This window comes from Pleurodeles waltl, chromosome 6 (assembly GCF_031143425.1).
Source record: "Pleurodeles waltl isolate 20211129_DDA chromosome 6, aPleWal1.hap1.20221129, whole genome shotgun sequence".
NCBI classification, from domain to species: Eukaryota; Metazoa; Chordata; class Amphibia; order Caudata; family Salamandridae; genus Pleurodeles; species Pleurodeles waltl.
The window spans coordinates 75,078,485-75,105,031 of NC_090445.1; the positions used below are offsets into that span (position 1 = coordinate 75,078,485).

The 26,547-nt window shown below is 44.0% G+C and overlaps 1 pseudogene; it reads left to right on the plus strand.

The window, feature by feature from the left end:
- The window catches only part of LOC138301486 (zinc finger protein 271-like), a 230,495-nt pseudogene that overhangs the window by 23,049 nt on the left and 180,899 nt on the right, over positions 1-26,547 (plus strand).

A 26,547-nucleotide genomic window follows, 5' to 3' on the forward strand; every position in this document is an offset into this window, starting at 1 on the left:
CAATATCTTTCTTAGTCTCACTTAATTTTACTCTCTATTCGTCTAAATGACAACCCTACAATGAATTTTGCATACTCACACCTTGGTCCTCTTCTTCATTCTCTACAAGGTCTGTCAAATGTCTCTTATGAATGCGCAATTCAAAATCACAAATAATCACTTCCAGGAGTTAATGTTTCAGTCTGTCAAGTGGTAATGCAGTCTCAAAGCTGAGTTCCGCCACAAAGTTCAGCTCAAAGACACTCAGCTGGATTTGAATTGTTAAAACAAAAGAATCCAAATTCTCTCCCAGTTATTTGCTATCTATCCCATTCAGGTGAAGCGTACCTCCGGCAAGGTACCTTTGCTCTTTTTGATCTCTGAACTACTGGCCTTCACCTTCACTGTCACTTTGGTGAGACTCCTCAGTCTCTTCCGTAATCGTTTGTGGAACTTGCACTTTGGATTCAGTCTGTTCTCTTGGCCACTGGTCTCCAGGCACAACTCGCTTTTCTACAGCACAAAGGGCTATATTTACTTCTATTCCGATCACGGGCTTGGGGTGGGAGATGTATCAAAGGAAAGGCCTTTCCTTTCCTTTAATGTCTCTCAGAGCATTTCTGCAGCTCGATCGTGGAACGATCTGGCTGCAGAAATGCCTGCTAGACACCAGGGATGTTTTTTTACAAATATTTACAATAAAGGGGAGCGACCCCTTTGGCAAGGGTCGCTCCCCTGGGGGGCATTTTTTTTAAGGCCTTTTCAAAAAAAGAGGGTGGGGATATGGCCGTACCCCACCCCAAATAAATGGGAATAAAGTTGTTCTGCCCATCGGTGGGCAGATGGGGCAATTACCCCGATCCACTCCGGGGGGGGCAGAAAGCCTACTAGATGCCAAGGAATTAAAAAAGAAATAGTAAGGTGGTGGCTTCCAACCAGTATGGGCATTGTTATGCCCTCACCCCGACTGAAGGGGCTAACAGTCTTTCAGCTCTCCTCCCGCACACTAAAACCTCATATTCCACAACAAGCAAGAGGACATTTGATTATTTGGGGTTTTGGTTTTACATTTGGGCCATGGGAGCTTGTCTAACTTTCTAAATCGTCCCTCTTGGAATGGTGACGGCTGTACATTTTGGACTTTGGGATGCTGCCATGTAGAAAAACCTACGAAACCTAGACACATCTGAAAACGAAATATCTGGGTGAGTCCAGGATGGTGTGCTTCACATGCACCCGGCACCATTTTCTTGCCCACAATGCCCTGCAAACCTTCAACTTTGCTTGAAATCACACATTTTTCCCACATTTTTGTGATGGAACCTTCCGAAATCTGCAGGAATCCACAAAATTCCTACCACTCAGCATTGTCTCATCTATACCGATAAAAATTCTGCCCCACTTGTCAGCCTAAAAATTTTTTTTGTCAAATTGCCCATTTGGACCTGCTTTGGTTCCCCTTCATTTTCGGGAGGCAGAAGGGTGGTAGGAAATTTGTGCAGGTGTGGGTGTCTTGTTTTCAGAAATGTTTGGGTTTGGTAGGTTTCCCTAGATGGCTGCTGAGCTGAGGACCAAGAACGGAGGTGCCCCGCCCCGCAAAAACAGGTAGTTTTGTATTTGATCATTTTGATGTATCCACATAGTGTTTTGGGGCATTTCCTGTTGTGGGACCTAGGCCTACCCACACAAGTGGGGTACCATTTTTATCGGGTGACCTGGGGGAACACTGGGTAGACACAAGTTTGGGGCTCCCCTCAGATTCCATAACTTTGCAGCACCGAAATGTGAGGAAAAAGTGTTTTTTTGCCAGGTTTTGAGGTTTGCTAAGGATTCTGGGTAGCAGAACCTGGTGAGAGCACCACAAGTTGGGTAACCCACACTAGTGAGGTACCATTTTTATTGGGAGACTTGGGGGAATGCTGGGTGCAAGGAATTTGTGGCTCCTCTCATATTCCAGAACATTCTGTCACTGAAATGTGAGGAAAAGTGTGTTTTTTTGCCAAATTTTGAGGTTTGCTAAGGATTCTGGGTAACAGAACCTGGTGAGGGCGCCACAAGTTACCCCAGCCTGGGTTCCCCTAGGTGTCTAGTTGTCAATAATGTATAGGTTTGCTAGGTTTCCGTAGGTGCTGGCTGAGCTAGAGGCCAAAATCCACAGCTAGGCACTTTGCAAAAAACAAGTCAGTTATCTTTGGGAAAATGTGATGTGTCCACGTTGTTTTTTGTGGCATTTCCTGTCACGGCCTCTAAGCCTACCCACACAATGAGGTACCGTTTTTATCGGGAGACTTGGGGGAATGCTGGGTGGAAGGAAATGTGTGGCTCCTCGCAGATTCCAGAACTTTCTATCACCGAAATGTGAGGAAAAAGTGTTTTTTTGTCCACATTTTGAGGTTTGCAACGGATTCTGGGTAACAGAACCTGGTGAGAGCCCCACAAGTCACCCCACCCTGGATTCCCCTAGGTGTCTAGTTTTGACAAATGCACAGGTTTGGTAGGTTTCTCTAGGTGCCAGCTGAGCTAGAAGCCAAAATCCACAGCTAGGCACTTTCCAAGAAACAGATTTCAATGTAAAAATGTGATGTGTCCATGTTGTGTTTACTGTCACGGACATTAGGCCTACCCACACAAGCAAGGTACTATTTTTATCGGGAGATTTGGGGGAACACAGAATAGCAGAACAAGTGTTATTGCCCCTTGTCTTTTTCTACATTTTGTCCTTCCAAATGTAAGACAGTGTGTAAAAAAGACATCTATTTGAGAAATCCCCTGTAATTCACATGCTAGTATGGGGACCCTGAAATTCAGAGATGTGCAAATAACCACTGCTTCTCAATACCTTATCTTGTGCCCATTTTGGAAATACGAAGGTTTCCTTGATAACTATTTTTCACTCTTTATATTTCTCCAAATGAATTGCTGTATTCCCGGTATACAATGAACACACATTGCAAGGTGCAGCTCCTTTATTGGCTCTGGGTACCTAGGGTTCTTGATGAGCCTACAAGCCCTATATATCCCCGCAACCAGAAGAGTCCAGCAGACGTAACGGTATATTACTTTCGAAAATCTGACATCGCAGGAAAAAGTTACAGAGTAAAACGTGGAGAAAAATAGCAGTTTTTTCACCTCAATTTCAATATTTATTTCAGCTGTTATTTTCTATAGGAAAACCTTGTAGGATCTACACAAATGACCCCTTGCTAAAGTCAGAATTTTGTCTACTTTTTAGAAATGCTTAGCTGTCCGGGATCCAGCATTGGTTTCACACCCATTTCTGTCACTAACAGGAGGGTAAAAGCACAAAAAATTTTAAAAATGGGGGAAGTCCCAATAAAATGCCAAAATTGTGTTGAAAAGCGTGGTTTTCTGATTCAAGTCTGCCTGTTCCTGAAAGCTGGGAAGATGGTGATTTCAGCACCGCAAACTCTTTATTGATGCCATTTTCACAGAAAAAACTACAAACCTTTTTCTGCAGCCCTTTTTTCAATTTGTGTTAAAAAAACACATTTTTTTTGCTGTATTTTGGCAAATTTTTTGGTCTCTTCCATGGGAACCTACAAACTCTGGGTACCTCCAGAATCCCTAGGATGTTGGAAAAAAAAATGCTAACTTGGCGTGGGTAGCTTATGTGGACAAAAAGTTATGAGGACCTAAGCGCCAACTGCCCCAAATTCTCCTAAAAGGCCTGGCACATGAGGGGGAAAATGACTGGCAGCGAAGGGGTTAAATGCCACATCTTAATCGTCAGTCAGTATCTCTGTGCCTCTTGGAGAGCAATAGAACATTTAAATGTACACAAGAGGTCACGTTCAAGTAGACCCAGAGGACTTGACTCACACCACAAATTGGTGATTCTGTTCAACAGATCTTATTTTTACCAGAACAGCTTCTGTGACGGGGCTTGTCAATTCTTTATTCGCGACACCTACAACACGAATTCCTTTTTCCAAGATGGGTAGGTTGGGAACCTCTGCTGTTCTCACAGTCCATCCTGTAGCACCGGTGTCGCCCAAAAAATGGCACGTGGTGACCATCCACGTTTACATCTAAGAATGGCTCACTCTGACCTACCCCTAGGAATGCACCAAATACGCATTCCTCCTCACATCTCAGGCACCGTCATAGGGATTGATGAGAATTGTAATCCTCCCCCATTGGGATCAAGAGATACTGATTCACAAAGGGGTTGGTATTTGCATTTGGGACTTGGTTCAAACTTGACCTGGGAACATTTGCTTTTTGCTGTAGCATCAAGGCTTGTGAAACTGGCATCAATTGACCTTGGAGTACATTCCAATTTTGCACTCGCTGTCTATGCACTTGTTGTGACTGAACCGGATTATTTCCTTGAGACTACACAAATTCCCCATTCTGTATCTGATTCTCATTTGCCATATACTCAGATTAACATAACATAACCTCTTCCAATGGCCAACTTTGATACACATGTTACACGGATTAGTCCTTTTTAAAGTCATCAATCACATTCACTCATGTACTCACGTCCATCGAAACACCTCATCCTCTACCCTGCTGTTGAAATCCATTACCTCCTTGAATCATCAGAACTACCTGCATACCACCACTACTCCCTAGAAACTGTGGATTCTGTTTCCTTTGTGCAGCCTTCATTTGCTCTACCATCAACTTCTCCTTTGATTTCATCAGTTTCATTTCTAACTCATCGCTGCAATACTTGGTGTATCTCAGAATCTCCTCAATTGATTTGTTCTGTCAACAAATCAAATGCTGGTGTATCATCAAACATATTTCACGCTTCAATCCCTGTATAAATCTGAATCCAAAGGGGCATATCTGCGAGCTCTATGTACCGCCAAAATGTCACATTTTTGACGCTCCGGTGGTGCAGACTGCAGAATCATGTGTATGAGGCCACGCAAAACCACTTTGCATGGCCTCATAGATACGGAGGAAGGCAACTCCCTGTGTTACCCTACTCTGCGCCAGGGAGGCGTTCCATGGGCGTTGCATTGGGTTTTCCCACAGTCCCTATGGTTTCTGATGCTGCCTCAGATTTACAAAATCATGTAAGCCTGGGGAAGCATCAAAACCTTACGCCTCTTGAGGTGAGGCATAACAAGGAGAAATATTTTTTTCCCCTTATTTTTCCTCTTTCCATGTGTGCTGGATTTTGCAGCACACATAGAAAGAGGAAAACACCTCTTGGGATTGTTTTTGTGCACGAAGGTTCTCCTTCCTGCACAAAAACAATCATGCATGCAACAGAGGAACTCTGGTGCAAGGGGGCCTGCGTTGGCGCTAGGCTGCAAAAACAGCGGTAGAGCAAGGGGAAAGGAGGAATTACATAAATAGAGTGCATTCCTGCCCTTTCACTTTAGCTTAGAGCAGCACAGTAAGACGACTTTCCACACTGCCCTACTCCAAATTCCCACAAATATGTCTCAAAATGTATTTTGCCTCAATAGTCTTGGTACCTCTGTAATGTTTGAATGCCTGCAACAATCTGTCAAAAGCAGAATGTATAGACTCTTTTGACTATTGGGGGGAGCTGTCAACCTTAATCCAGCCAATGGTTTTAGGAGACACCTTCATTTTCAGAAGAACATCACCTGATCATACTTCTTCATCACTATTGGTGATGGACCTTTTGTTACTGGATGTCTCACAGGTTCTTTTACGGACCAATCAACAGACACTTTACATTCAGCCCACAAATCACTTGGAAAAACAATGTCAAACTGTTTGTTATAATCTTCCCACAGAACTTTTGAAAGTTTCACAGATCGCTCAACCTGTCTATACTGTTCCACAGGTTTCTCTCTCAAATTTGGGAAATCATTTGTGAATGACGCAGTATAACTCCTACTCCAGGGTATATGAACATAACCTCCACCTGGAACTTCTGTCATTGGAAGCATGTGGACATCTTCTTCATCCTCCTATGCCCCTGTCCGGGTCATCGCTACCCTCCCTTTTGTTGGTTCCTTCTTCATTACCCATCTTCCTTCCCATTTATCTAATTCACTCCATTTTCGGGATGTAGCAGTTAATTTCCTGATCTGTAATTTCACTCCCGGAGACCTCATGTTCGCAATATCTCGATCACTAAAACTCAAGCGATAGCTTCTCTATAGAGCCTTGGACTTCATCAATTTCATATTTCTGGGCTAATTTAGCTAATCTCTCATGAGCTTGTCCTGCACAGCTTGTAATGTCTTTGCAAATAAACAGTAGTTCATCTTCCTTGTAAGTGTCTAATTGGGGTAAATCAAGAGTTCCCAATATCATTTCATTTTATTCCAATTTCAATTTAGCTACATCTAGTGCAATTTCACTCTTTGGTGTTTGAAATGTTCTCCCATTGTATCCTGAACTTCCAGCTTCATTGGGAGTGTCAATGCTCTTAAGCCAATCATCTATTTTTTAGCATTAAGACCATGTATTTCTGCTGGAGTATTAATTAGTATCTCTCCTTAGGAACTGTTTGGATTTGCATAATCTGGGGTATTCGCAATGGACATTGCAGAATTTGGTACAGGTATTCTTCTGTTAGGAGTACTACAGTCAGCATTTGGAGTGGGTTGATATGGGTACTGAAAGTGGTGGGGATCCCTGAGAAAACCTTGGATAGGGGGAAAATCCTGTCCGATGTGTCATTGGGTCTGGGTCTGCAATACATGTAGGAGATATCTGTCTTGGCACTGAAGGAAGTAGCCTTATTGTTGGATTCCCTGAATTATCATTATTCTTGACACTCCTGTCTACATGAACACTCAGAACGGCCAATATAGTGTATTATTCCCTGTCGCTCCTGAATCATACAATGGAACAACAGGAACTGTCAGTATGTCTGGAGTAGTTAACCTCTGTCTGATTTGAATTTGGCTCTATTGATGCAGTAGATACATCGAAATTCTGTTTCCCATTGTCTCTTTTGCCCCTCCTGTTGAACCACACTATAAGGTGGTGAACAATTCAACAAGTCATTTATAAAATATTAGTCAATATTATTCTCACAATTGTCATCCTTATTCTCAGTCTCCCTTGTCACTCTTTCCTTTTCTTTTCTTCTGGTTTACTTTTTCCCCTCTTCTCCACTAGCTAAGGCAGGATTGAAACTAGTTCCCTCGATTATTTCTGTTCTCCAAGTGTTTTGTTGGTTATCCCATTTAGCACCTGCACACGTTTGCAATGCTTTCCTAACCCTTCCCTTGCGTTTTTCTTTCTGTCTCTGATGTGCTCCCAAGCATTTAGTGCTTCCAATTGTGCAGGTCTAGGAGACAGTTTGATCTCATACAGTATCTGTCTTGAATTTTCAATAATTCTCAAATTACGTGTTCTATAACAAAGAAATGTCAATGCAGCCTCTTTCTCTGCATTTTATACCATATAACGACCTGGAGTACTATCGGGAGGAGTTTCCACTCACTCTCAAACTGGTATAAATGGTATAAAATCTCCCTTCATCAAACTTCACAATGTAATTCTTCACCCAAAACCCTCTATTTGGCGTTTACAACCAACGCTCTCTGTGACGTAGTCCACGAACACCACTGAGGCCTTACACCACCGACCTATACCACTGTGGTATAAAGTGATATCAATCTCAGTCCTTGCAGCAGCTCATCCTCGTTTACAAATTCTCTCGCAGTTACTCTCTCACTCGAACCTAAATGCAAAACAATGCAAGTGATTTTCAACAACAGCTTTGTTTTCTTATCTAAATGTTCGGGGAAATCAATCACTTCTAAAACGGTTCATAGCTACACTTTCCGACCTACTCTAACACACACTAGGGCGCTTGAGATTCACTGAACCAACCTCTCACAGTCACACAAAAGAAAGTCCCTTACTGATTGTACTGTTGATGATGTCTCACGAACAGCACTGCTTACACAGCTGACGAGAACTTGTGTCTTCTATACTTTTGATATATCCTGGGATCTTAGGCAACAACAGACTCGATACCCATTCTCATCTTCCTAGCATTTAGTTCCACTTTCACACAACTTCAAGAATTCTCCGCAAAACATTTCAAAATCATCTCAAGTCACTGCAGTCTAAGCATAAGCAATGCAAAGCGAAACCCTATTAATACTGACACATCCGCTGAGTTGGAACGACGCTGGAACTCCACTTATCTTCTGAACTAGCCATGGGATCAGAGCTTGGGCTGGGTATGGGCAACTTCATAATAGTAAACCCTAATTCCCTATCTCTATTTTCCTGAGGAACAAACCATCCTCTGCTACCAGCTTTGCTGGAGCATTTTGTTTGCTCTGCATTGAGGCCGACGAACCTTTGGATCCATGTTTAAGGTTTCAATAGGCAATTAGGTAACAATGAACCAACATCAATTTACAGTGTAACCAATTTGGCCTCACAAATTAAGACCAAAGAGGGAAATAAAGTTCAAGGGTTTTATTACAAATTAGCATTCATTTGAATGGAAACCAATCTCAAGAATATACTGTAAAGATATAGAATAACCATAGAGAGGCAAAATCCTATGAGAACATTTAGACAAGTTAACATGAGGCAAACCAGACCCACGGTAACAGCAATTCAAACTATCAGTAAAAGTATCTGATTCTCTGAAAACAGGCAGCGGTCTGTTTTCTTACACATTAGTGCAAACTAAAGTCATCTGGCTAAGTCGAAGTAGGGGAAATTAGGAAATCTCCTATTAGCTTTAATGAGATCTAACTAAAGAACACAGGGACCAAAGATAAGGAGAAAAAATAGGACAAAGCATTGGAGGAAGGTGTCATCATTTCAGACACTCGTTCAAGTGTCTTCTTGGAGAGTTAAGCGTAAGCCTAAGCCTCACTCAGGAAAGGTATGGGGTACAAAAATAGAAATTCAGAGGTCTGCACCTGGACTGGTGTCCTTGGTCCTCTGAACATCTTTTGCAGCATGTATGAATAAGATACAGTGCCGAGCTCCACACGTTCCACCTTCAAGGATTTTTGTCTCAGACTCTTTGTTAAACAATAGTACATCTACTTCCAAACTATTCTTTTTTTTTTACAAATGGACCAGCAATGAAATGATACATTAGCAAAAACAACAAACAGTTTCTCACGTTAAGGAAGCTCAGACCTACTCAAGCTAACATTCAGCTAATGCATTTTGATTTCATATTATACTGTGCACATTTTAATTTCTACATTAACATGAAAGTGAATTACATTTTCTCAATCAGGTTTAAATGATGCAGAAAATACAAACGCAGACTCCAGTAATACATAAGCATAGGTGTCATGGAGAAGTGCATTTCCATCATTAGACTTCAGCCATTAATGCCACATTACAACAATTGTTATAATTTTTCATGCAAATAACATGAGGATGGTAAAACATTATTTCTTGATTACACTTCATTTAATTAAGTCAAGCCAGTCAGTATATGTTTCCTAACCCTACAGTGAATTCACTGTATTATGTGAAAACGCACATTATATGAAATGTCATGGGTACACACAGGTTATGATAGTGACTTCCGGAATGGCAGCAAATTCTACACTGCTCCTCTCTCGTCAGGTTGGCAGCTCGCAAGGTCACTGCCAGAGCCGCAGTTTATTCCAACACAACTTGCAGAAGCCAGGCATTGTGCCCTCACTTACGTGGGAGTGGCTGTTAGCTATAATAATCTTAGAACACAGCAGCTCTTCTTGTCAGGCAGTAAAGCAGTTTGAATTAAAACAAAGTCAAGATGTTTGAGACCCACTTTTCTGTGGTATTTTCAGACAGGGAATGCTAATTTACTGTTTGTGTTTAGAAACTGCTTTTGCCTGCTTTCTTTTATAGTCTGTTTTCCTCTGCTGCACAGGCGGGGTCGTTTGCAGGGTGAGTGCTCGTCACTCCAGATAATGACGATGCTGGCTCTAAGCGGGAATGCCAACAACACAAGCACAATAAGTGTGAACCTGTGAGCCTGGCTTTGCAACCTTCTTGACAGGCCAATCAAAGGAGAACAGTTCTCCCCAGAAACCTCTCTTTCACTAGGCCTTGTCTCTGCTGACTCCACCTCTCTCCTCCACTTCCGCGCCATCAGCCAAATGTGATAGCTCATTAAAGACCATTCAGCAATCTTCTGCTGAAAAGGTCACATAGACTTTCTGAAAGGCAGTGCTGACTGAATCTCCCCACACTTCTGTATCCAGAGCCACGCTCTTCTCTTCAGGAACATCACCAATACACTCCATCTTTTGCCGTGTCAGACCAGGGCTAATCCAACATTGATCCGACTGGTAACATAAATACATGGAGCACATGGAAACAATATAGAGTCCTGCTACCTTCCATTCTAACTATACATGACTCAAAATTCGAGCAGGGATGTCAGTGCAGGGTCTGGTCATGACTCATGAATGGAACTTTACTCAAGCGGCCTGTAGGCACCACTGTCATCCGCGATCAGGTAAAAAATCCTGCTCAGCTAGTGACCGCTAACAACATGGTATGCTGCCACTGCCACTCCCTGTACGTGGCTAGGGACACAGACCCTAGTCTTGTACACCGACAATTGTGTGCTTTTAGGTTCCCTCTAAGTCCCCAGAGCCTGACTCTGGGCCTCCTTGTCAATTTTAGGCCTAGGCATGCAGTGCACACCCAGGATCTCGTGTGTGCTGAGGCCAGAATTAAATCAGCATACCAGATTCACTTGCAGGTCTGTCTCTCAAGGCGATGGTACGTGGGGCCTTAGCACAGTGGAGATGCTGCTGCACTGCCGAAACCCCTCAATCACGTAGCTCTTTTCAAGATAAGGAACACGTGGCTTTGCCTTATGCTGAGCCTTTTGTTTCATCACTCATCTCACCTTGTTCTCCCCTTTCTGCCTGTCTTATTAATTGCCGCTCACTACCTAGACATCTTCAGTCTGTTAACAGAGAACCACTGGGATCTGATGTTTCTAACCAAAACCTGGGTCAAAGACTGCTCGGCTGCAGGCACTGCTTTGGCAGTTCCCCCTAATTTCTCCACCAAACACATTGATAGAATTGACCAAACCAGGGGGGAGGGCTGGCTATTATACATTGTTCCTCCTACTCTTGTCTTGTATCTAAGTTAACAAGCATCAATGCTATTATCTAATATCAAGACCAAGGATTCTTTTTCACTGTCGTGCTCGCTCCAACATTTGCATTATCTGGCACTTATCTGCAATTATCCAGATGCCTCAGCCACCTCCTTGCAGCTTTTTACTGATGTCTTTGGTTAACTATCCAGTCTCTGTGGCAATTACCTGGTGCTTCTAGACTTCAATTGCCATGTGAATGATCCCAACAACAAACCTGCTCAGCAATTTTTGTCTATGGAAGGGTTTAATCTTAAATGATGAATCAAGGTGCCTACTCATAAAGCAGGCCATACCCTAGATCCTATTTTAGCAAATCCGGTGACAATACTGGTTCAACCGGTTCTACAACTTACTTGCTCTGACCTTGTTCTAATACCTTTTAACGTGGTGCCCAAGGAGGAACAGACAACATCTAGACCCTGGAATAAAATCTAAGGCGCACATTTAATGGAGACATTACAGTCTGTCCTTCTGAAATCTCATACCTCTGAGATCCAAGCATTCCACGCCTTGGTTCTCTGATGTACTTAAATCTACCATGCCACGTTACGGATGGAATAAAAAACTTTTATTGCCACATGAAGTAACGGGACCGACACACAGGAAAGATTATTTAAGATAATCCGTAAGGTTTATTGTCACAAACAAGTACGTCTCCTTCCTTCATGCCAGTCACCTCCAACTGCCCCCGACCGAACCGCCGCCCTCGCTCCCACATTCCATTCCGAACCCCCACGGCGCCATGACAACATAACACATCATAACACCACATCCATCTCTGGGGATGTAAGTAGACCTCATGAGCTGTTCAAAATTGTGAACTCTTTCCTATCCCTTTCAGCTAAAAGTAACATCCTCGCACCCTCCATGGAGCTGTGCGAAGACCTGTCAGACTTCTCTTTCAAAAAATTAAAACCATTTATGAACTTTTCACAGGTCTGTACCCAACCAATCAAGGAGAGACGCCCTCCTTAGATCCTGCCCGTGTGCTCTCTAGCTTTTCCTTTATAACTCTAGAGGAATCTGCTGCTGAACTTACACAGTGCTAATCAGACCCCCCACCAGATCCCTGCTCCCCTTCCTTTGTAAAACCTGCTTCCCCAATGGTGAATCCAATTTTAAATAAAAATTTTAATGATTCTTTAGACCAGGCACTGTTTCCTTCTGATTGGAAACAAGACTTGTTGGTCTCCCTGATGAAGAAGCCATCGGCTAATCCTAAATTTCTCCGCAATTTTAGACCTATCTCATCTTTTTTGGCTCTCAGTGACAAAAAGGATACAGTTGAAGGCAATCATTTTTGTATTTGGGGACTACACCCACACTGGCCACCTTTATCTCAAGCACAGTTTAAAGCCTAGGCTAGATTGTTCAGAACAATTCAAAACTTTTTCAAATCCCATGCTTTCACATGGCCAGAAGAGGGGGTAGATCATTTGTTTTCTGGCCTCAAAACTGTGGAATGCTCTCCAGCTGGATCTGAAAAGCAGCCCGACTGAATCTAAACATTTCTCTTTCACTCCTACAAGGTTGACATTTAGGCTTTCTGTAGTTTAAGTCTTTCTATGGTAACCTTTCCGCTATCCCGGGCCGTCTCTTCGGAAGTAGCTGCGCACTCAACAAATGTATTTTATCGTAAATGGTGAACAAACAGGGCCCACATTGACCATATTTTTTCTTACCATAAAATTATTTACCCCTGATATTTACATTTATTTATTTTAGCCTTCATTTGTAAAATCGTAATATACGGCTGCAGAACTTTGAGTTGGATAAGGGTCATGTCAATCATGTTACAGTGGAAAGAGCTAATATATAATGTAGTGGTTCCTAACCTTTTGACTTCTGTGGACTCCAATTTTATCTTTCCTGGAACCCACGGACCCCTACTGACTCGTTATTTAAATCCAGGGACTCTTTCCCACCACCCCCCCCCCGCCCCTTCACCCTACCCCCACTGGGGAATATTGAAATGCAAAATAATACACAAAATATACAGAAACAAGCAATTGTTGGACACATAAAAAATAACACATTTTATTTAATTTGCAACCAAATATAAATAAAGAAAATAAAAAATTTAATTTTAAAATGAAGATTGGAGCTTTTCTAAATTTAATTGGAGCCACACATCATCCATACTGTATTCTGTTTGATGCACCTGCACCGCTCCCATGAATCAATCTGAGGATACTAATTTAATTTGTACCCTCCAATTTCAAATTCCTTGACATACAGTACATTTTAAATTTGTCAGTTGTACATTTAGCCACTTTACTTATATACACTTTATTAATGTGTTAATATTGTTTCATTTTCCAAGCAGTCACAGCCCCCTGAGGAGGCTTCGCAGACCCCTGGGGGTCCCCGGACCACAAGTTAGGAACCAATGATATAATGTATGCACCTAAAAGGAAGAGTAAACACAAGTTAAAATATTCTGTATGAGTTGCTCAGTTGGTTAATGTGATAATTTCTTATTTTCTTATGTCTTTGTGTAAAACTGGAGGGTCACTAATTTGAATTCTCATTGGTGCACTAGGAAATAGTGATTTGTATGTTTACAGTGCTATGACGTCCCTACATATGAGAGACAGCAGTTTGAATAGGTAAGCCAATAGTGTAAAGAAAGAATTACTCAAGGTATAAAACATGCACATAAACAATTAGATGGGCTGTACAGAGCATAAAACCAGCTGCCACATAATTTGTAAAGATTGAGTGTATAAGTGCTTACCGTACTATCAAATGCTACATTTTTAGGTGTCGGCTAGATATCACATGCGCTGTCTTTTTGAGACATGTTGTTTGCAATCTGTGGACTTACAGCTCGGTGCTAGCTTATCATTTGTTCACTTCAACAACAGTCTGGTTTTCTTTGTTCCCATTTGTTCATAGCATGCATAAGTTATGCTTCTTCTTGTGTTTGGCCCGCTCCTAGAGCATGGACCAACTACTTGTGTTCTCAGCGCACTCCTTAGCAGTGCTCATTCTTTCACTCGCTCTGTCTCCTCCCACCTGTCCCCATCCTTGTTGCATCTTTCTCCCTCCCACCCCCATTACTTCTTGTATACCTCCCATCCACCCCATCCCTGTTGATTCTTTTTCCCTCCACCCACCCCATCCTTGTGGCTTCTCGCTCCTTACCACCCGCCCCATCCGTGTTGCTTCTTTCTCCCGCCCACCACCTCCCATCTCTGTTGCTTATTTCTACCACCCACCCGCTCTCATCCCTTTTGCTTATTTATCCCTCCTACCCACCCCATCCCTGTACCTTCTTTCTCCCCACTATCTACCCCATCCTTGTTGCTTCTTCCCACCTCCCACCGCCCCATCCCCGTTGCTTCTTGTATTCATCCCATCCACCCCATCCCTGTTGCTTTTTTTCCCTCCACCCACCCCATCCTTGTGGCTTTTTGCTCCTTCCCATCCTCTCCATCCCTGTTGCTTCTTTCTCCTGCCGACCACCCCATCTCTGTTGCTTATTTCTCCCGCCCACACGCTCTCATCCTTGTTGCCTATTTCTTCCTCCCACCGCCCCATCCCTGTACCTTCTTTCTCCCTACCACCTGCTCCATCCCTGTCGCTTCTTTCCCCTCCCACCCATCCAATCCCTGTTGCTTCGTCCCCCTCCCACCCGCCCCATCCCTGTTGCTTTTTCCCCCTCCCGCCTGCCCCATCCCTGTGGCTTCTTCCCCCTCCCCCGCCCAATCCCTGCTACTTCTTTCTCCCTCCCACCCGCCCCATCCCTGTTGCTTCTTTCCCGCTCCTGCCTGCCCCATCCCTGTTGCTTCTTTCCCCCTCCTGCCCACCCCATCCCAGTTGCTTGTTTGCTTTATTCCCCCTCCCACTTGCCCTATCCCTGTTGCTTCATTGGCCCTCCCACTCGCCCTAACACTGTTGCTTCTTTCCCCCGCCCACCCTATCCCTGTTGCTTCATTCCCACTCCCACCCGCCCCATCCCTGTTGCTTCATTCCCACTCCCACCCGCCCCATCCCTGTTGCTTCATTCCTTCCGTAGATTGCACTGTAATGTGTGTCTTTCTTTATCCCCCTCCCCACCCATCCTTGCTCGTGTTGATTTATTCCATCCACCTGCCCTCACGCCTTATCTGGACAGGAAACTAAAAACGTTTATATGTTAAGTATTTGGTTTCTTGTTTTAATTTCTGCCCCTGCAGATGCTCATCATTTATAGGACATCCAAGAAAACATCACTGCAGACAAGTGCACTGGTCTGACAGGAGGATAGAATAACTTTATTTCTGCCCCTCGTTCTGACTGAAATAAAAATGCTGGCAGAGTTAAGGGCTCCAGGAACACGACTGGCTCCTGAGGACTGGTGAGCTGCCTTTAATCACCAGCAGAGCTCGCCTTGAGCATTCAAAGCAATGATCAATCCAACTGCCCAGGCAGGAGTCATCTCAAGAGTCACAGAAACAGCTATGGATGCCATTCATAGGGGTGAGGGAAGGAGATAGAAACAACATTGTCTCTCCTCCCTTGTGGGCTGTTCCCTCAGCACTGCAGGAGATAATTGGCCTACAGCAATTCAAGCCCCTCAGAGATCACTGGTCAATAAAGCCAACTGATGTAGACTATTCCCCGCACTCAGCTGGCCTGTGAAGATAACAAGCATTCAACTCCACATAACTCAGCACAACACCACACAGATGCTGCACAATTCCCAACACACAATTCCACTACATACAACTCATGTTAACCTCTCATAATTCCAAGCCATTCAATTAAACTCCACACAATTCCACTCCACATCATTCCACTCCATGTCACATAATTACAATCCAACTAATTCAACTCCATATATTTCCACTCCACTACATGCCACATAATTCTACTTCACATAATACCACTCCACTTAACATAGTTCCACTCCATGCAACACAATTCAACTACAGATACTTCCACTACACATAATTCCACCCCAAACCTCATAATTGCACTCCATATATATTCACTGAGATCCAAAACACATAATAGCACTCCACAAAATTCAGCTGTGCACCATGCCACATAATATCATGCCACAAAATTTCACACAATGCCACACAATTCCACACCAAACAATTTCACATTATGCAGCAAAATTACACTCTACATAATACCACTCAACACCACATAATTCAACTCCACATAATTACACTCTACTCTATACCATATAATTGCACTCCATATGAACCCATGCCACTGAACATCATCCCACATAATTCCGCTACATATAACTACACTCAATGTCACACAATTCAGTGCCACACAATTCCAATATAATCCACATAATTGCGATCCACACAATATAATTCATCATGCCACATAATCCACTCCACTACATACCACTCCACGTCACACACTTCACGTAAATCCCCACACTGTGGAACATAATTACATATTACATAATTACACTCCGCACTATGCCACATATTTGCACTACACATATTTCAACTGCACACCACATTCATCCATTCTATTCTATAACACATGGTTAAAAGACATTGGCCCTCATTTCAACCTTGGCGGTCGGACAAGGCCGACCGCCAAGGCTGAACCGCCAGTCGGCCACCCATGCGACCGGAAACCCGCTAGCCGCACTTGGACATCCCCGCTGGGCCTAATGGAGCCGGCGGCAAGGTGGTGGTGCGGCAGCACCCGTTGCGCTATTCACTGTCTGCCAGGCAGACAGTGAAAATTTAGACGGGCTGTGCCTGGGGGCCCTTGAACTGCCCATGCCAAGTGCATGGGCAGTGCATGGGCCCCACGACTCCCCTTACCGCCAAATTTCCATGGCGGTATCTACCGCCATGGAAAGGCTGGCGGTAAGGGGAGTCAAAATCCCCAGGGCAGCGCTGCCCTGGCGGATTCTGACCGCCGGGACATCCATGGCGGTAAACTGCCGGTCCCGGCGGTGTAGCCCTGCGGTCATAATATGGCGATTCATACCGCCAGCCTGTTGGCGGTACGAACGCCACTTTAACCCTGGCGGTCGGTGACGACCAGGGTTTGTAATGAGGCCCATTGACAGCGTCAATAGCTCTCAGATGTCCGAGACCTGTTGACTTTGCCAATGCTTGTTAGTAATAGTAATCATCCTGTTGTGAAGCCATTCTAGTTATAGCTCCATGCACGTCATTTTAACACACTAGGCCGCTGTGCACTTTAACCTAGATATTTTTTTATTCGGCTACGCATTGTTATTTTTACAATAACCATTTCTACGGTCTTGTTTTATTTTTCATTTATCTAACTGTTTTTGCCTAGTCCAGCACTGTGTTCTTAAACAAGACATTCTTGATCACTCTGTGCTTCATTCAAGGCTACAGTTTGGTACATTGCCGGTGAACGTGGTAGAAGTTTAGTCTCCAACTTTCGTAGAAAATACACATCCTTACAATGGGACATTTTATCAGAATATCAGCTGTGTTATTATAAAAACACTTCTTAGTCCCATTACACGTTAGAGGGAGATTCCAGCCAGGGAACCACAACTGTACGCTGATTGCGGAATGCTTCACTACAGATGCTAACGCAGACTACAGGCTTTTGTTCAGGTATGAGGGTTGATGTCTTCCCGGGGGAACCTGAAGGTCAGAATTAGAGCTTAACATGCTGTGTTCAGATTATGATTTAGATAGGAAATAATCCATCGATCATAGTGACAATATGATAGCATTATTTTTATGCTTCGCTCTTCTCGTCACCGTTTTAATACTGTCATGTTGAGTTATCCTGGTTATTGCAGCTCACGCTTTGCTATCTAAGATGCAGTTGTTTTATTAAATCCATTATTAAAACATACACTGCCTCTTTTGTCGTTTATATATGACACTGAATTGTAAATGAGAGAACCGGATGCCACCTGAGTGACCACGACTTCCCTGAGAAGCCTAGTATGTCATGCGCTTGGCTGCCCAATCATCACTATCCCCTGGTAGAAATGAGGCACTGCTAGTTGGCTGGAGAAAAACCCAGATTTAGAGCGACAGGTGTCACCCACAGTGGGTCAGACTCCGTCTCCCACACCGTGGACGATCCTGCTGCTCAAAATCCAGTAGTCTCATTAGAATAATGAGAGCCTACGTGACAATCCTGAACCTGAGGTTAACCTTTTTTATAGGTTTCTATTAACAATGCATTCCCAATCTACTGATAACACCTTTACAATATTCCCAAAGAGAATAACTCTTTGTCACCAGGTACCTTCAGGTTTGTCCCACCTCTAGGTGGCCTGTCCCACTGCCACACTCTAGTGCAGCTCGCCAATGGTAGTACAAATGGAATAGTCTGGAAGAGTGTACACATCTCAGTATTGCAGCTGTATTAGAGCTGTAAATTTCCTGCCTATTTGGTGCTGGGAGGCAAGGGGCTGCCGGGCAGGAGGAATCCCGCACATTACACTCTAAGGGACACATTTGCCTTTAAATCTGCTAACATGGAGTGCGGATACCTGCTGTTAAACAGCTTTCAACGAGTAAATGAAATCCATGCTGGCAATGTGCTTTTGCTGTTTATTTCTTCCGTGCAGCGAACTTCGAGGTACAGACATTGTCAGATCAGGGACACAGGCACAGAAAGAATGGCATTCGCCTAGTACTACACAGTTTGGTAAGTTACTAATGCGATAAATGCAGAACTACTTGTTCCAAAAATTATTACTTCACCGTGTTACATTCTAGTAAACAGCCCATGATAGTAGCCACTGTGTACCCATCCTCGCCAGAGGCAATGTCTATGTGGTAATGAAACTCTCATGTCATCAGTGGGTTAAGAGTAAGATTTTTTTTACAACTCATTCAACAGCAGCAGGAACATAACTGCCTCGAACACTCCTGGCAATCCATCAACCACATTCCAGAAGCCACAGGAAAGGAATCTTGATCTAAAGACACATCAACACAGATTTAATCAGTGATTACCCAAGCACACTATTTGACAAATGGGTAGGTCAGGGTTAAACTACTGTGGTAGTCTTTTGACCGCCAGGGTAAATGTAGCGGTCCCACCACCAACAGGCTGGCGGTGCAGACCGCCACATTATGAGTGTGGCAGGTTGGCCTCGCCACATCTCCACTCCTACCGCCATGGCGGTTGGAACCGCCGGGCCGGAGATGATCATTAGGAGCCGGCCTTCTGACATGATTTCTGCGGCAGTAGCACCGCCACAAAAAAACCGTGGCGGAAAGGCTAACGGTGACAGGTAATTTCTTCCCCATCACTGATAGACAGGTACACCCCCCCAGAAGCCCCCCACCCCACCTTCAGCCACAGTGCCCCCTCAAAACCTACCCACCATCACCCATCCCCCCTTCAACCAATGTGCCCCCCTCAAAACCCAACCTCCTCCCTGGATACATGCACACAGACACACACACACACCACTCATACACCCATTTACCTACACTTACATACACGCATCCACTCACACGCATCCATACACGCATTCATAACATTCATACACGCATTCAAGCACCCTTCCATACACGCATTCACAACAACATTCTCACACGTATTCAAGCATGCATACTCCTACCCATCCAAACACACATACACACTTACATGCAGACACGCACTCATTCAACATCATTCAGACACGCATGCAACCACCCATTCACACATTCATGCACACTCGCAGACACCACACACTCATACATGCACACACAACACCCCAACACTCCCAACCCCCTCCCCTATCGGACAGTCACCCTATCTGTTCCAGGGAGAAGGTTGTCCGGCAGGGAACGGGAAGGGGCACTTCCACCACTGACAGCACCCAGCCAGCAGGACAACGCCAGGCCGTATGAAAGCTCATAATATGGTGGGTGGTGTCCTACTGACGGTTCGGGGTTTGGTGGTGGAACTGCCAGAGGGCCTCCCCCCGTCAGCACGGCTACTGCCGGATTTCCACCCAAAGTGTGACAGAAATCCGGCAGTACCCGTGACATGGTGGGCAGTCTTCTGGTGCCCACGGCTTTGGTGGTCTTGTAAAAAGACCGCCAAAGTCGTAATGAGGGCCAAAGTCTCCTAGTTGCACAGTTTCCTAGTGCAGTAAGCACACTTGGGGTGGCAGAGGTTGCGATGGGAAAGCCGAGGGACCACAAACCCATGGTAATCGCATGTATAGTGGCCCTTCTGATGCTTCACATTTGATATTTATTTTCAGCATGTTTAAGTAAAGTGGTAAGGCCGGGATTGGATGTTATGTCAAGTGATGGTGTGCACACACACCAGTGAATTGCCCACCTTGTTAAAGGTTACGTCAAGGGTTTTTACCGCCTTTGCTAGCTGTATTGAGCCTATTTCTAAGAGCCCCCCACACCAACATTTTAATGTTATGGAAAAAGACAGAAGTAGAGTGAGACCTTTTCTTTTAGCCGTGGAGCAGTATGTTCATGTTGTAGGGACTACTGTCACCACAACCATTCCACGACACTAACTGGAATAATCAGTGTCCAGTAATGTGTACCTAGTCGCCAGTGGCAAGAATACTCACTAGCTCTTCCTTCTATGATTGTGTTCTGAGCCCATCCTTCTCCCTTATGCCCCCATAAGGATGTGCTTTTGTGTACTGGGTTCATGTGAGGTGGCAAGCCCATTTTAAGTGTCTTCCAGGGGTAGCTTGTGGATTTTAAAAAACGTGGGGTGGAAATATGAGTATAATATGCAGGCAAGCATGGCAAGTGAGCTCAAATTGAAGTAGGAGAGCACAGGGGGAAGGGTGTACCCCACCAGAAATGGCATTCGCTGCAGATAGACTAGTGGAATTAGAAAGTAGATTTACTTGTCCAGCAGCCAGGGATTTAATGAGTTTCTTAATGTACGCAAATAGAAGTAAATGACATGCAGAAATGCCAAACCAATACAGTGTTCTGGATGCACACAGAATCAGAGGGTTCTTGGCTGATCATGGGCAACCAGGAAGGTTATACACTTTCCCACAGAAAGAAACACATACACTGCACATAAGCATTCAAATCACTACAGTGTTTCACCTTACTACATCAGATTATATTACCACATTGAGAGGTATTTATTCAAAATGACAAATTTTAAACATGAATTTATAAATATTTCTGCACCAGCCCTGATGACAACGCCATTAGTGAACTAAGATGGAATTGAGTTATGTCAACTTAAATGTGGTCTAGATTAGATAGCACAACATTATGTTCTATTGGATCAAACATGAGATCTTTCTACAGTGCACATCTTAAACTTGTGTATTGGAAGGTGATCTGATATGTGACAATGTAGGAAAAATATACTGAAATAATATATTTGCCTAGGATCACAAGATGGGCAGCGAGGATTAATCATTTGTTAGAAATTGATTTCCTGGTTGGCTGAGGTATGCACCTAGGCCAGGCAGGGATCACCACTCTAGTCAGGGTGAGCTAGATACACACTAAAAGAAAGCCAGTGCTCACCCTCTGGTAGCTTGCCACAGAGCAGTCAGGCTTATCTAAAGAGGCAATGTGTAAAGTATTTGTGCAAGACACACACTAATACAATGAATGCGCCACAAAAATACGCCACACAGGTGTATAAAAAAAATCACCATTTTATAAATAAAGACAAAAAATATAGAAATCTAATAAATACAAGTTGAGATATTGATCTTATGAGGAATAAAAATAGTGTAGCGCTTAGAAGCAAATAGTACTAAAAAGGGATTATTTGGTCATGCTGGATCAGGGTAAAGTCAAAGTTTAGGCCACCTACGATGGAAATGGGCCGGCTACACTGACCCACACAGGCCCCGGTGAACAAAGTACTTTCCTGGTCACACCAGCAAGATGCGTTGTAGGATGGGTTGATGCAGGTCCCACAAGTGTAGGATGCACCTATCTTCCCCATGCACTGATGTGCCAATTCTGCAGCAGATGATGGCCAGCTATGTGTTGGTTACATAGATTGATGCAATGGGTTTCTTCGTGCAGTAGAGCGATGCATCTATCTTTCCTAGCTGCTGCAGCGACGATACGAGGTTCCAAAGCATCAGGCTCTCAAGTGTCATGTTGGTTCCAAAAGCGATGCACCAGGTTGTACTCCTGCAACCGAATTGATGCGCCGGTTCTGCTACACGCAGACAGGAGATGTCAGAATCCGTGTTAGAGATTTTAAAATCCCTGAGTCTCAAGTAACAAAGGAGTTGGAGGAAAAGGAGGAGTCTAGCTCTCCTTCAGCAAAGTTAGAGAGCAGCAGCAAGCAGGGCAACAAACAGAAAAGCACGCCTACCAGATCAGCAGTCCATTTAAGTCCTTTGAGCAGCACAGCAGTCCTTCTGGCAATGTGCACTTGTAGTTCTAGCTGTATATTGTATGCGGGCAGAGACCTAGTACTTATACCCAAAAGTGCCTTTGAAGTGGTGGTGGCATCAAGACAGCTTTCTGAAGGGCACAGATCAGATTTTTTCCCAGCCCTGCCTCTAGACTAGCTATGGGGGCTAATCAGCCCTTTATGTGGAGGACAGGACACTACCTATTCAAGTGAAGTGTCCCTTCCATTCTGCCCAAACAAGGCTATAAGAATGCAGATGTATGTAGATGGGTGCTCAGACACACCTATCCTTCCTGTGTTTGTGGCTGTCTGGAGGGAAAGTACAAAGTGTACCTGTTACTCGGACACACCACTCACAAAGGCATTTAAAATTAAGTGGTGCAACTGCACCCCTGCTGAACCTGTACTGGTGAAAAGCTGAAAAAACACAACCCTTCTGATTCGCTATATGCCCTCAAACAAAGCTATGCTGGACTCCTCCCTCTGCCCCAGCCCACCTATCACAATTACGAGGGTGAAGAAACAACAGCAGTTGGTGGGAGCTTCATCGTCCTCATGAGCCAGCCTCTACCCCAGCCATTTACTTCAGTGATAGTGTTCCAATGACGCCCCATAGGAATACCTATACCTGAAAAGCGAAACCCATCATGCCCACAACTTGTCGTCACTGGCCAGGCTTATGCCTCCAGGGTCAAGGAAGACCTCGACCAGCCACGAGATGGGAAATGTGGACCAAGCAGCCTCAGGTCATTCCCCCAGCCACTCCCCATCCCCCCAAAACATAGAATAGATCTGGTTAGTGACCAAACAGCAAGTGCAGTTTGTTTCTTCTTCTTCTTCCTGTTCTTTCTCACTCCAGTTTGGTAGGGCAATGCCCCTTTCGCCATTTAGCCCCAGCCGTCCCTGGTGTGTTGCATGTATGTATGTAGCCCCTCAACGTATGTGGTGCTGCATAACGTTAGTGATACTCTATGTTCTCTCCATTCACTGCATGCCCCACCCACCCGGTTTTTTTAGAGTCACTCCTCACATTGAAATTGTAAAGCATATGACCCTTGTAGGAAAGATTATAATCTCTTTGACACCACTTGGTACTTGGTGCTTTAAATCCTATACCTGACCCAAAAAAAAAAAAAAAAAAACTGGCTGCATAATTTACTGTATTGTAATACTTCCATAAAATGCTGCTCATTTTGCCCATCCTTCAGTCCATATAAAACTAGTGTCCCCCCCACCCCACCCTCTTGACCACACAGTTCCCCGGATACAGCCAGCTATTACATGCTCAGGTGTCAAGAGAACTTACAGACATAACAGGACCTTTCCTGCTAGTGGACCACTGAACACTTCCTGGTTGTCACTGCATGGCTCCAGTCCTATCGCGACTTGGGTTGCACAGAAGCCAATGGACTCTGGTACATTCCCTGACCTTATCTGTTGGAAGCCCCTGATTTCCAATCCCACATGACTGCCCTAGAGTCTTCTAATCTACCCCATCACCCTTTCTATCCTTACACCGTTTCTGAGGGAGACACAAACATGCAGCTCCCACATTAATGAGATCACCCTACAAACAAACATCTTTCCATCAAAAAAATCTTTAATCTCCATTTCCATTGGTTTCAACAAGTTCATCTATGCTCCTTCATCAGAGGCTCAAAAGGATAAGAGGTGAGCAAACCACATTTGAACAACATCCCCGTATCCATCAGGATGGCGCCAAAACCTGCTCATATATATATGAAAGAGTTGAAGACGCAGCTCTATAAAGAACCCTACATTACAAGTGCATTAACCGTCCACAAACCAGCTATTTTGCGTATCACTCGTTAACTATATGATTATCTTTGACCATATGCAGCACTCTGTGGCCTTTTGGCTACGTTTGTGATATAGAAATACACTATACCTAGATACAAACATTGATATTGGCATGGTTGGTGTGCCCTGGCACAGCTTCTCTCTCTTCTCTTCCTGCCCAGCCCTGTGCTGGAAAGCCGTGCTGGCCTGCATTCACTGTTGTCAGCCATGGAATGGGCACCACCCATTGTACAAGGCATTGCTTCAGTCTTTGCCCTTCAAGGCCAATGGTTGCTAATTGCACATTGTCATCCAATCTGCATCCTTTTCACTTGCTCACGGGCTAGTTCCTATCACAACAGTGTGTCTGTGGGTCCTGCCACCCTGAATATCTTTCATCTGACTTGCTGACTTTCGGATGGGTTGCCTCCCTTGCTCTCCTGGCTCACCTTAAGAACAGAAATTGGATTTGCATTGATGCCTTGTTGCTGTCATTTTTTCAACATTCATTTGCATGCTGCATCAGCTTAAACTATTATTCCTGTTGTTCAAAGAGCAATGTTTCTGTAAATCTAAAAGTGGTTGACTGATTTAAGGAGGTTGGGCACAGTTATATACGAGGACTTTAATATGCTGTATGTCAACCAGATTGTTTTAATTGCATTGTTTCATGGGCTATATATAGAAAGTGGGGGTTATAACCAGCCTGTGGGCGGGCTTTATGTTCACTCAGACCTTGTTCAGCCTGTGGGTGTGCTATATATTCAGGAATGACTTGTTCAGCCGGTGGGTGCACTATATGTTCACTGGGACCTCGTTCAGCAAGGGATCATGGTTCTTTTTGTGTTCTTGTAGCACAGGGTTTGGATCTGGAGGAAGATGCGTGTTGTGGGTTTGGTCTTAGATACTAGGAGAATATAAAGGTTTTCCTGACAAAAGTCTATTTTTTATAGACCTAAAGTGCTTTACAGTGGTTTTGCAGAGAACAAGAGTTCCTTTTGTTTTGTATCTTTAGGACTGTTTGAAGCATCTCTTTACTTCCTTTCAAGGTATTCGGGGACAGACCTGGTGATATGGCACCGCCCTCTGAGAAACAAAACAAATACAAATAAATAAATATCAGGTAAGGTTTCCTATGACCCTCAGTTCATTTTCCCCTTTTTTTTCTCTGGTCTTTCTCTCTGTTTTTTTTATATCTGTTTATTTCTGCAATTTGACTACCTCGCCAGACTATTTTTTAGCTACATACCTTTTGATAATAGAAAAAATTAAATGAAACAAAACTAATACATGACTTTTACAAAGTCCTCTTCCTTATTAGTTTATAATGCTAGCTGCTTTGTACATCTGTCCTTAAAAAAGTTAGAATACTCCTGGATCAGGGACAATTCTCCAGTTTCATAAATTGTGTGAGCTTTCTTCTTCTACCTCTTACTACAGGACTCTGAGGAATAGTAAGTGTTCTCTGGTGAGGCGCGTTACCACGCAGGGTGTTTTAGCAGTGTCCGGCCTCCCCATGTTCCCACAAACCCCCCCCCCTTCAATTTATGTGTTCCCACTGATGTGTCTGACCATCTGTGTACCCTGGCACCCACCAGACTGAGCCACACTACTCGGGAATGTGAATATGGTGGAATCCTAGTGGAGGTCCGGTCCCTTCCTGCGTTGTGGGGCACTGGACCTTGGAACTTTTGCCCCCCATGTTGCCCAGCAATTCTTGACTATTGGCGCATTCATCTCCTCCTCTATACCACATGATACTCTCCTCCTTCTGACTGTTCCTTCTGCATCTTTTCTCCCTGGATCTGACATCCTCCTTGCCACGATCTCCCTTCCTGCCCTTTTCTGTCTTGTCTGCACCTTCAGAAATTGTGATGGATCCCTGTAGTGAGAGTTGAAGATGGTCTTATTTTTCTCTTTCCTCTGTTTGATTTGTGTTTGTCTTTTCTTGTCCCTTTTTTGATTTGCTTTACTGTTGTGATGTTATTTTTCCCTTTTTCAGATATTACAGTGTCTGGGTCCTGAGTGTGACAAGTTCCAGGCCACCAAGCAAGTCCTCTTTTTCCCCACAATTTGGAATGGTGAATTCCACTGAGCTAACTGGACACAGTCTCAGCAGAAAGGTGTATTTAAAGCTGTGATTACAAAAGGCAGCTTCCTTTGTTGAATAAAATGCTCCTTCATGGATCGGTGACATAAGGAACAGATGAATCTTCTAACTGGGCATGGAAGTAAATAATATCTAATAATTCAATTAAGGTGTTATGAACATCTGACTGTGATGCCAGCCGTTTTCATAGAAAGAGTAAATTGTTGATGTTGGATGCTTCTAAGAATCTATGTCACAATGTAAGTGTAACTTTTGTTTCTTTGTTCTGTATTCACTAATTGTGCTCTTGTAACCTTTGGTT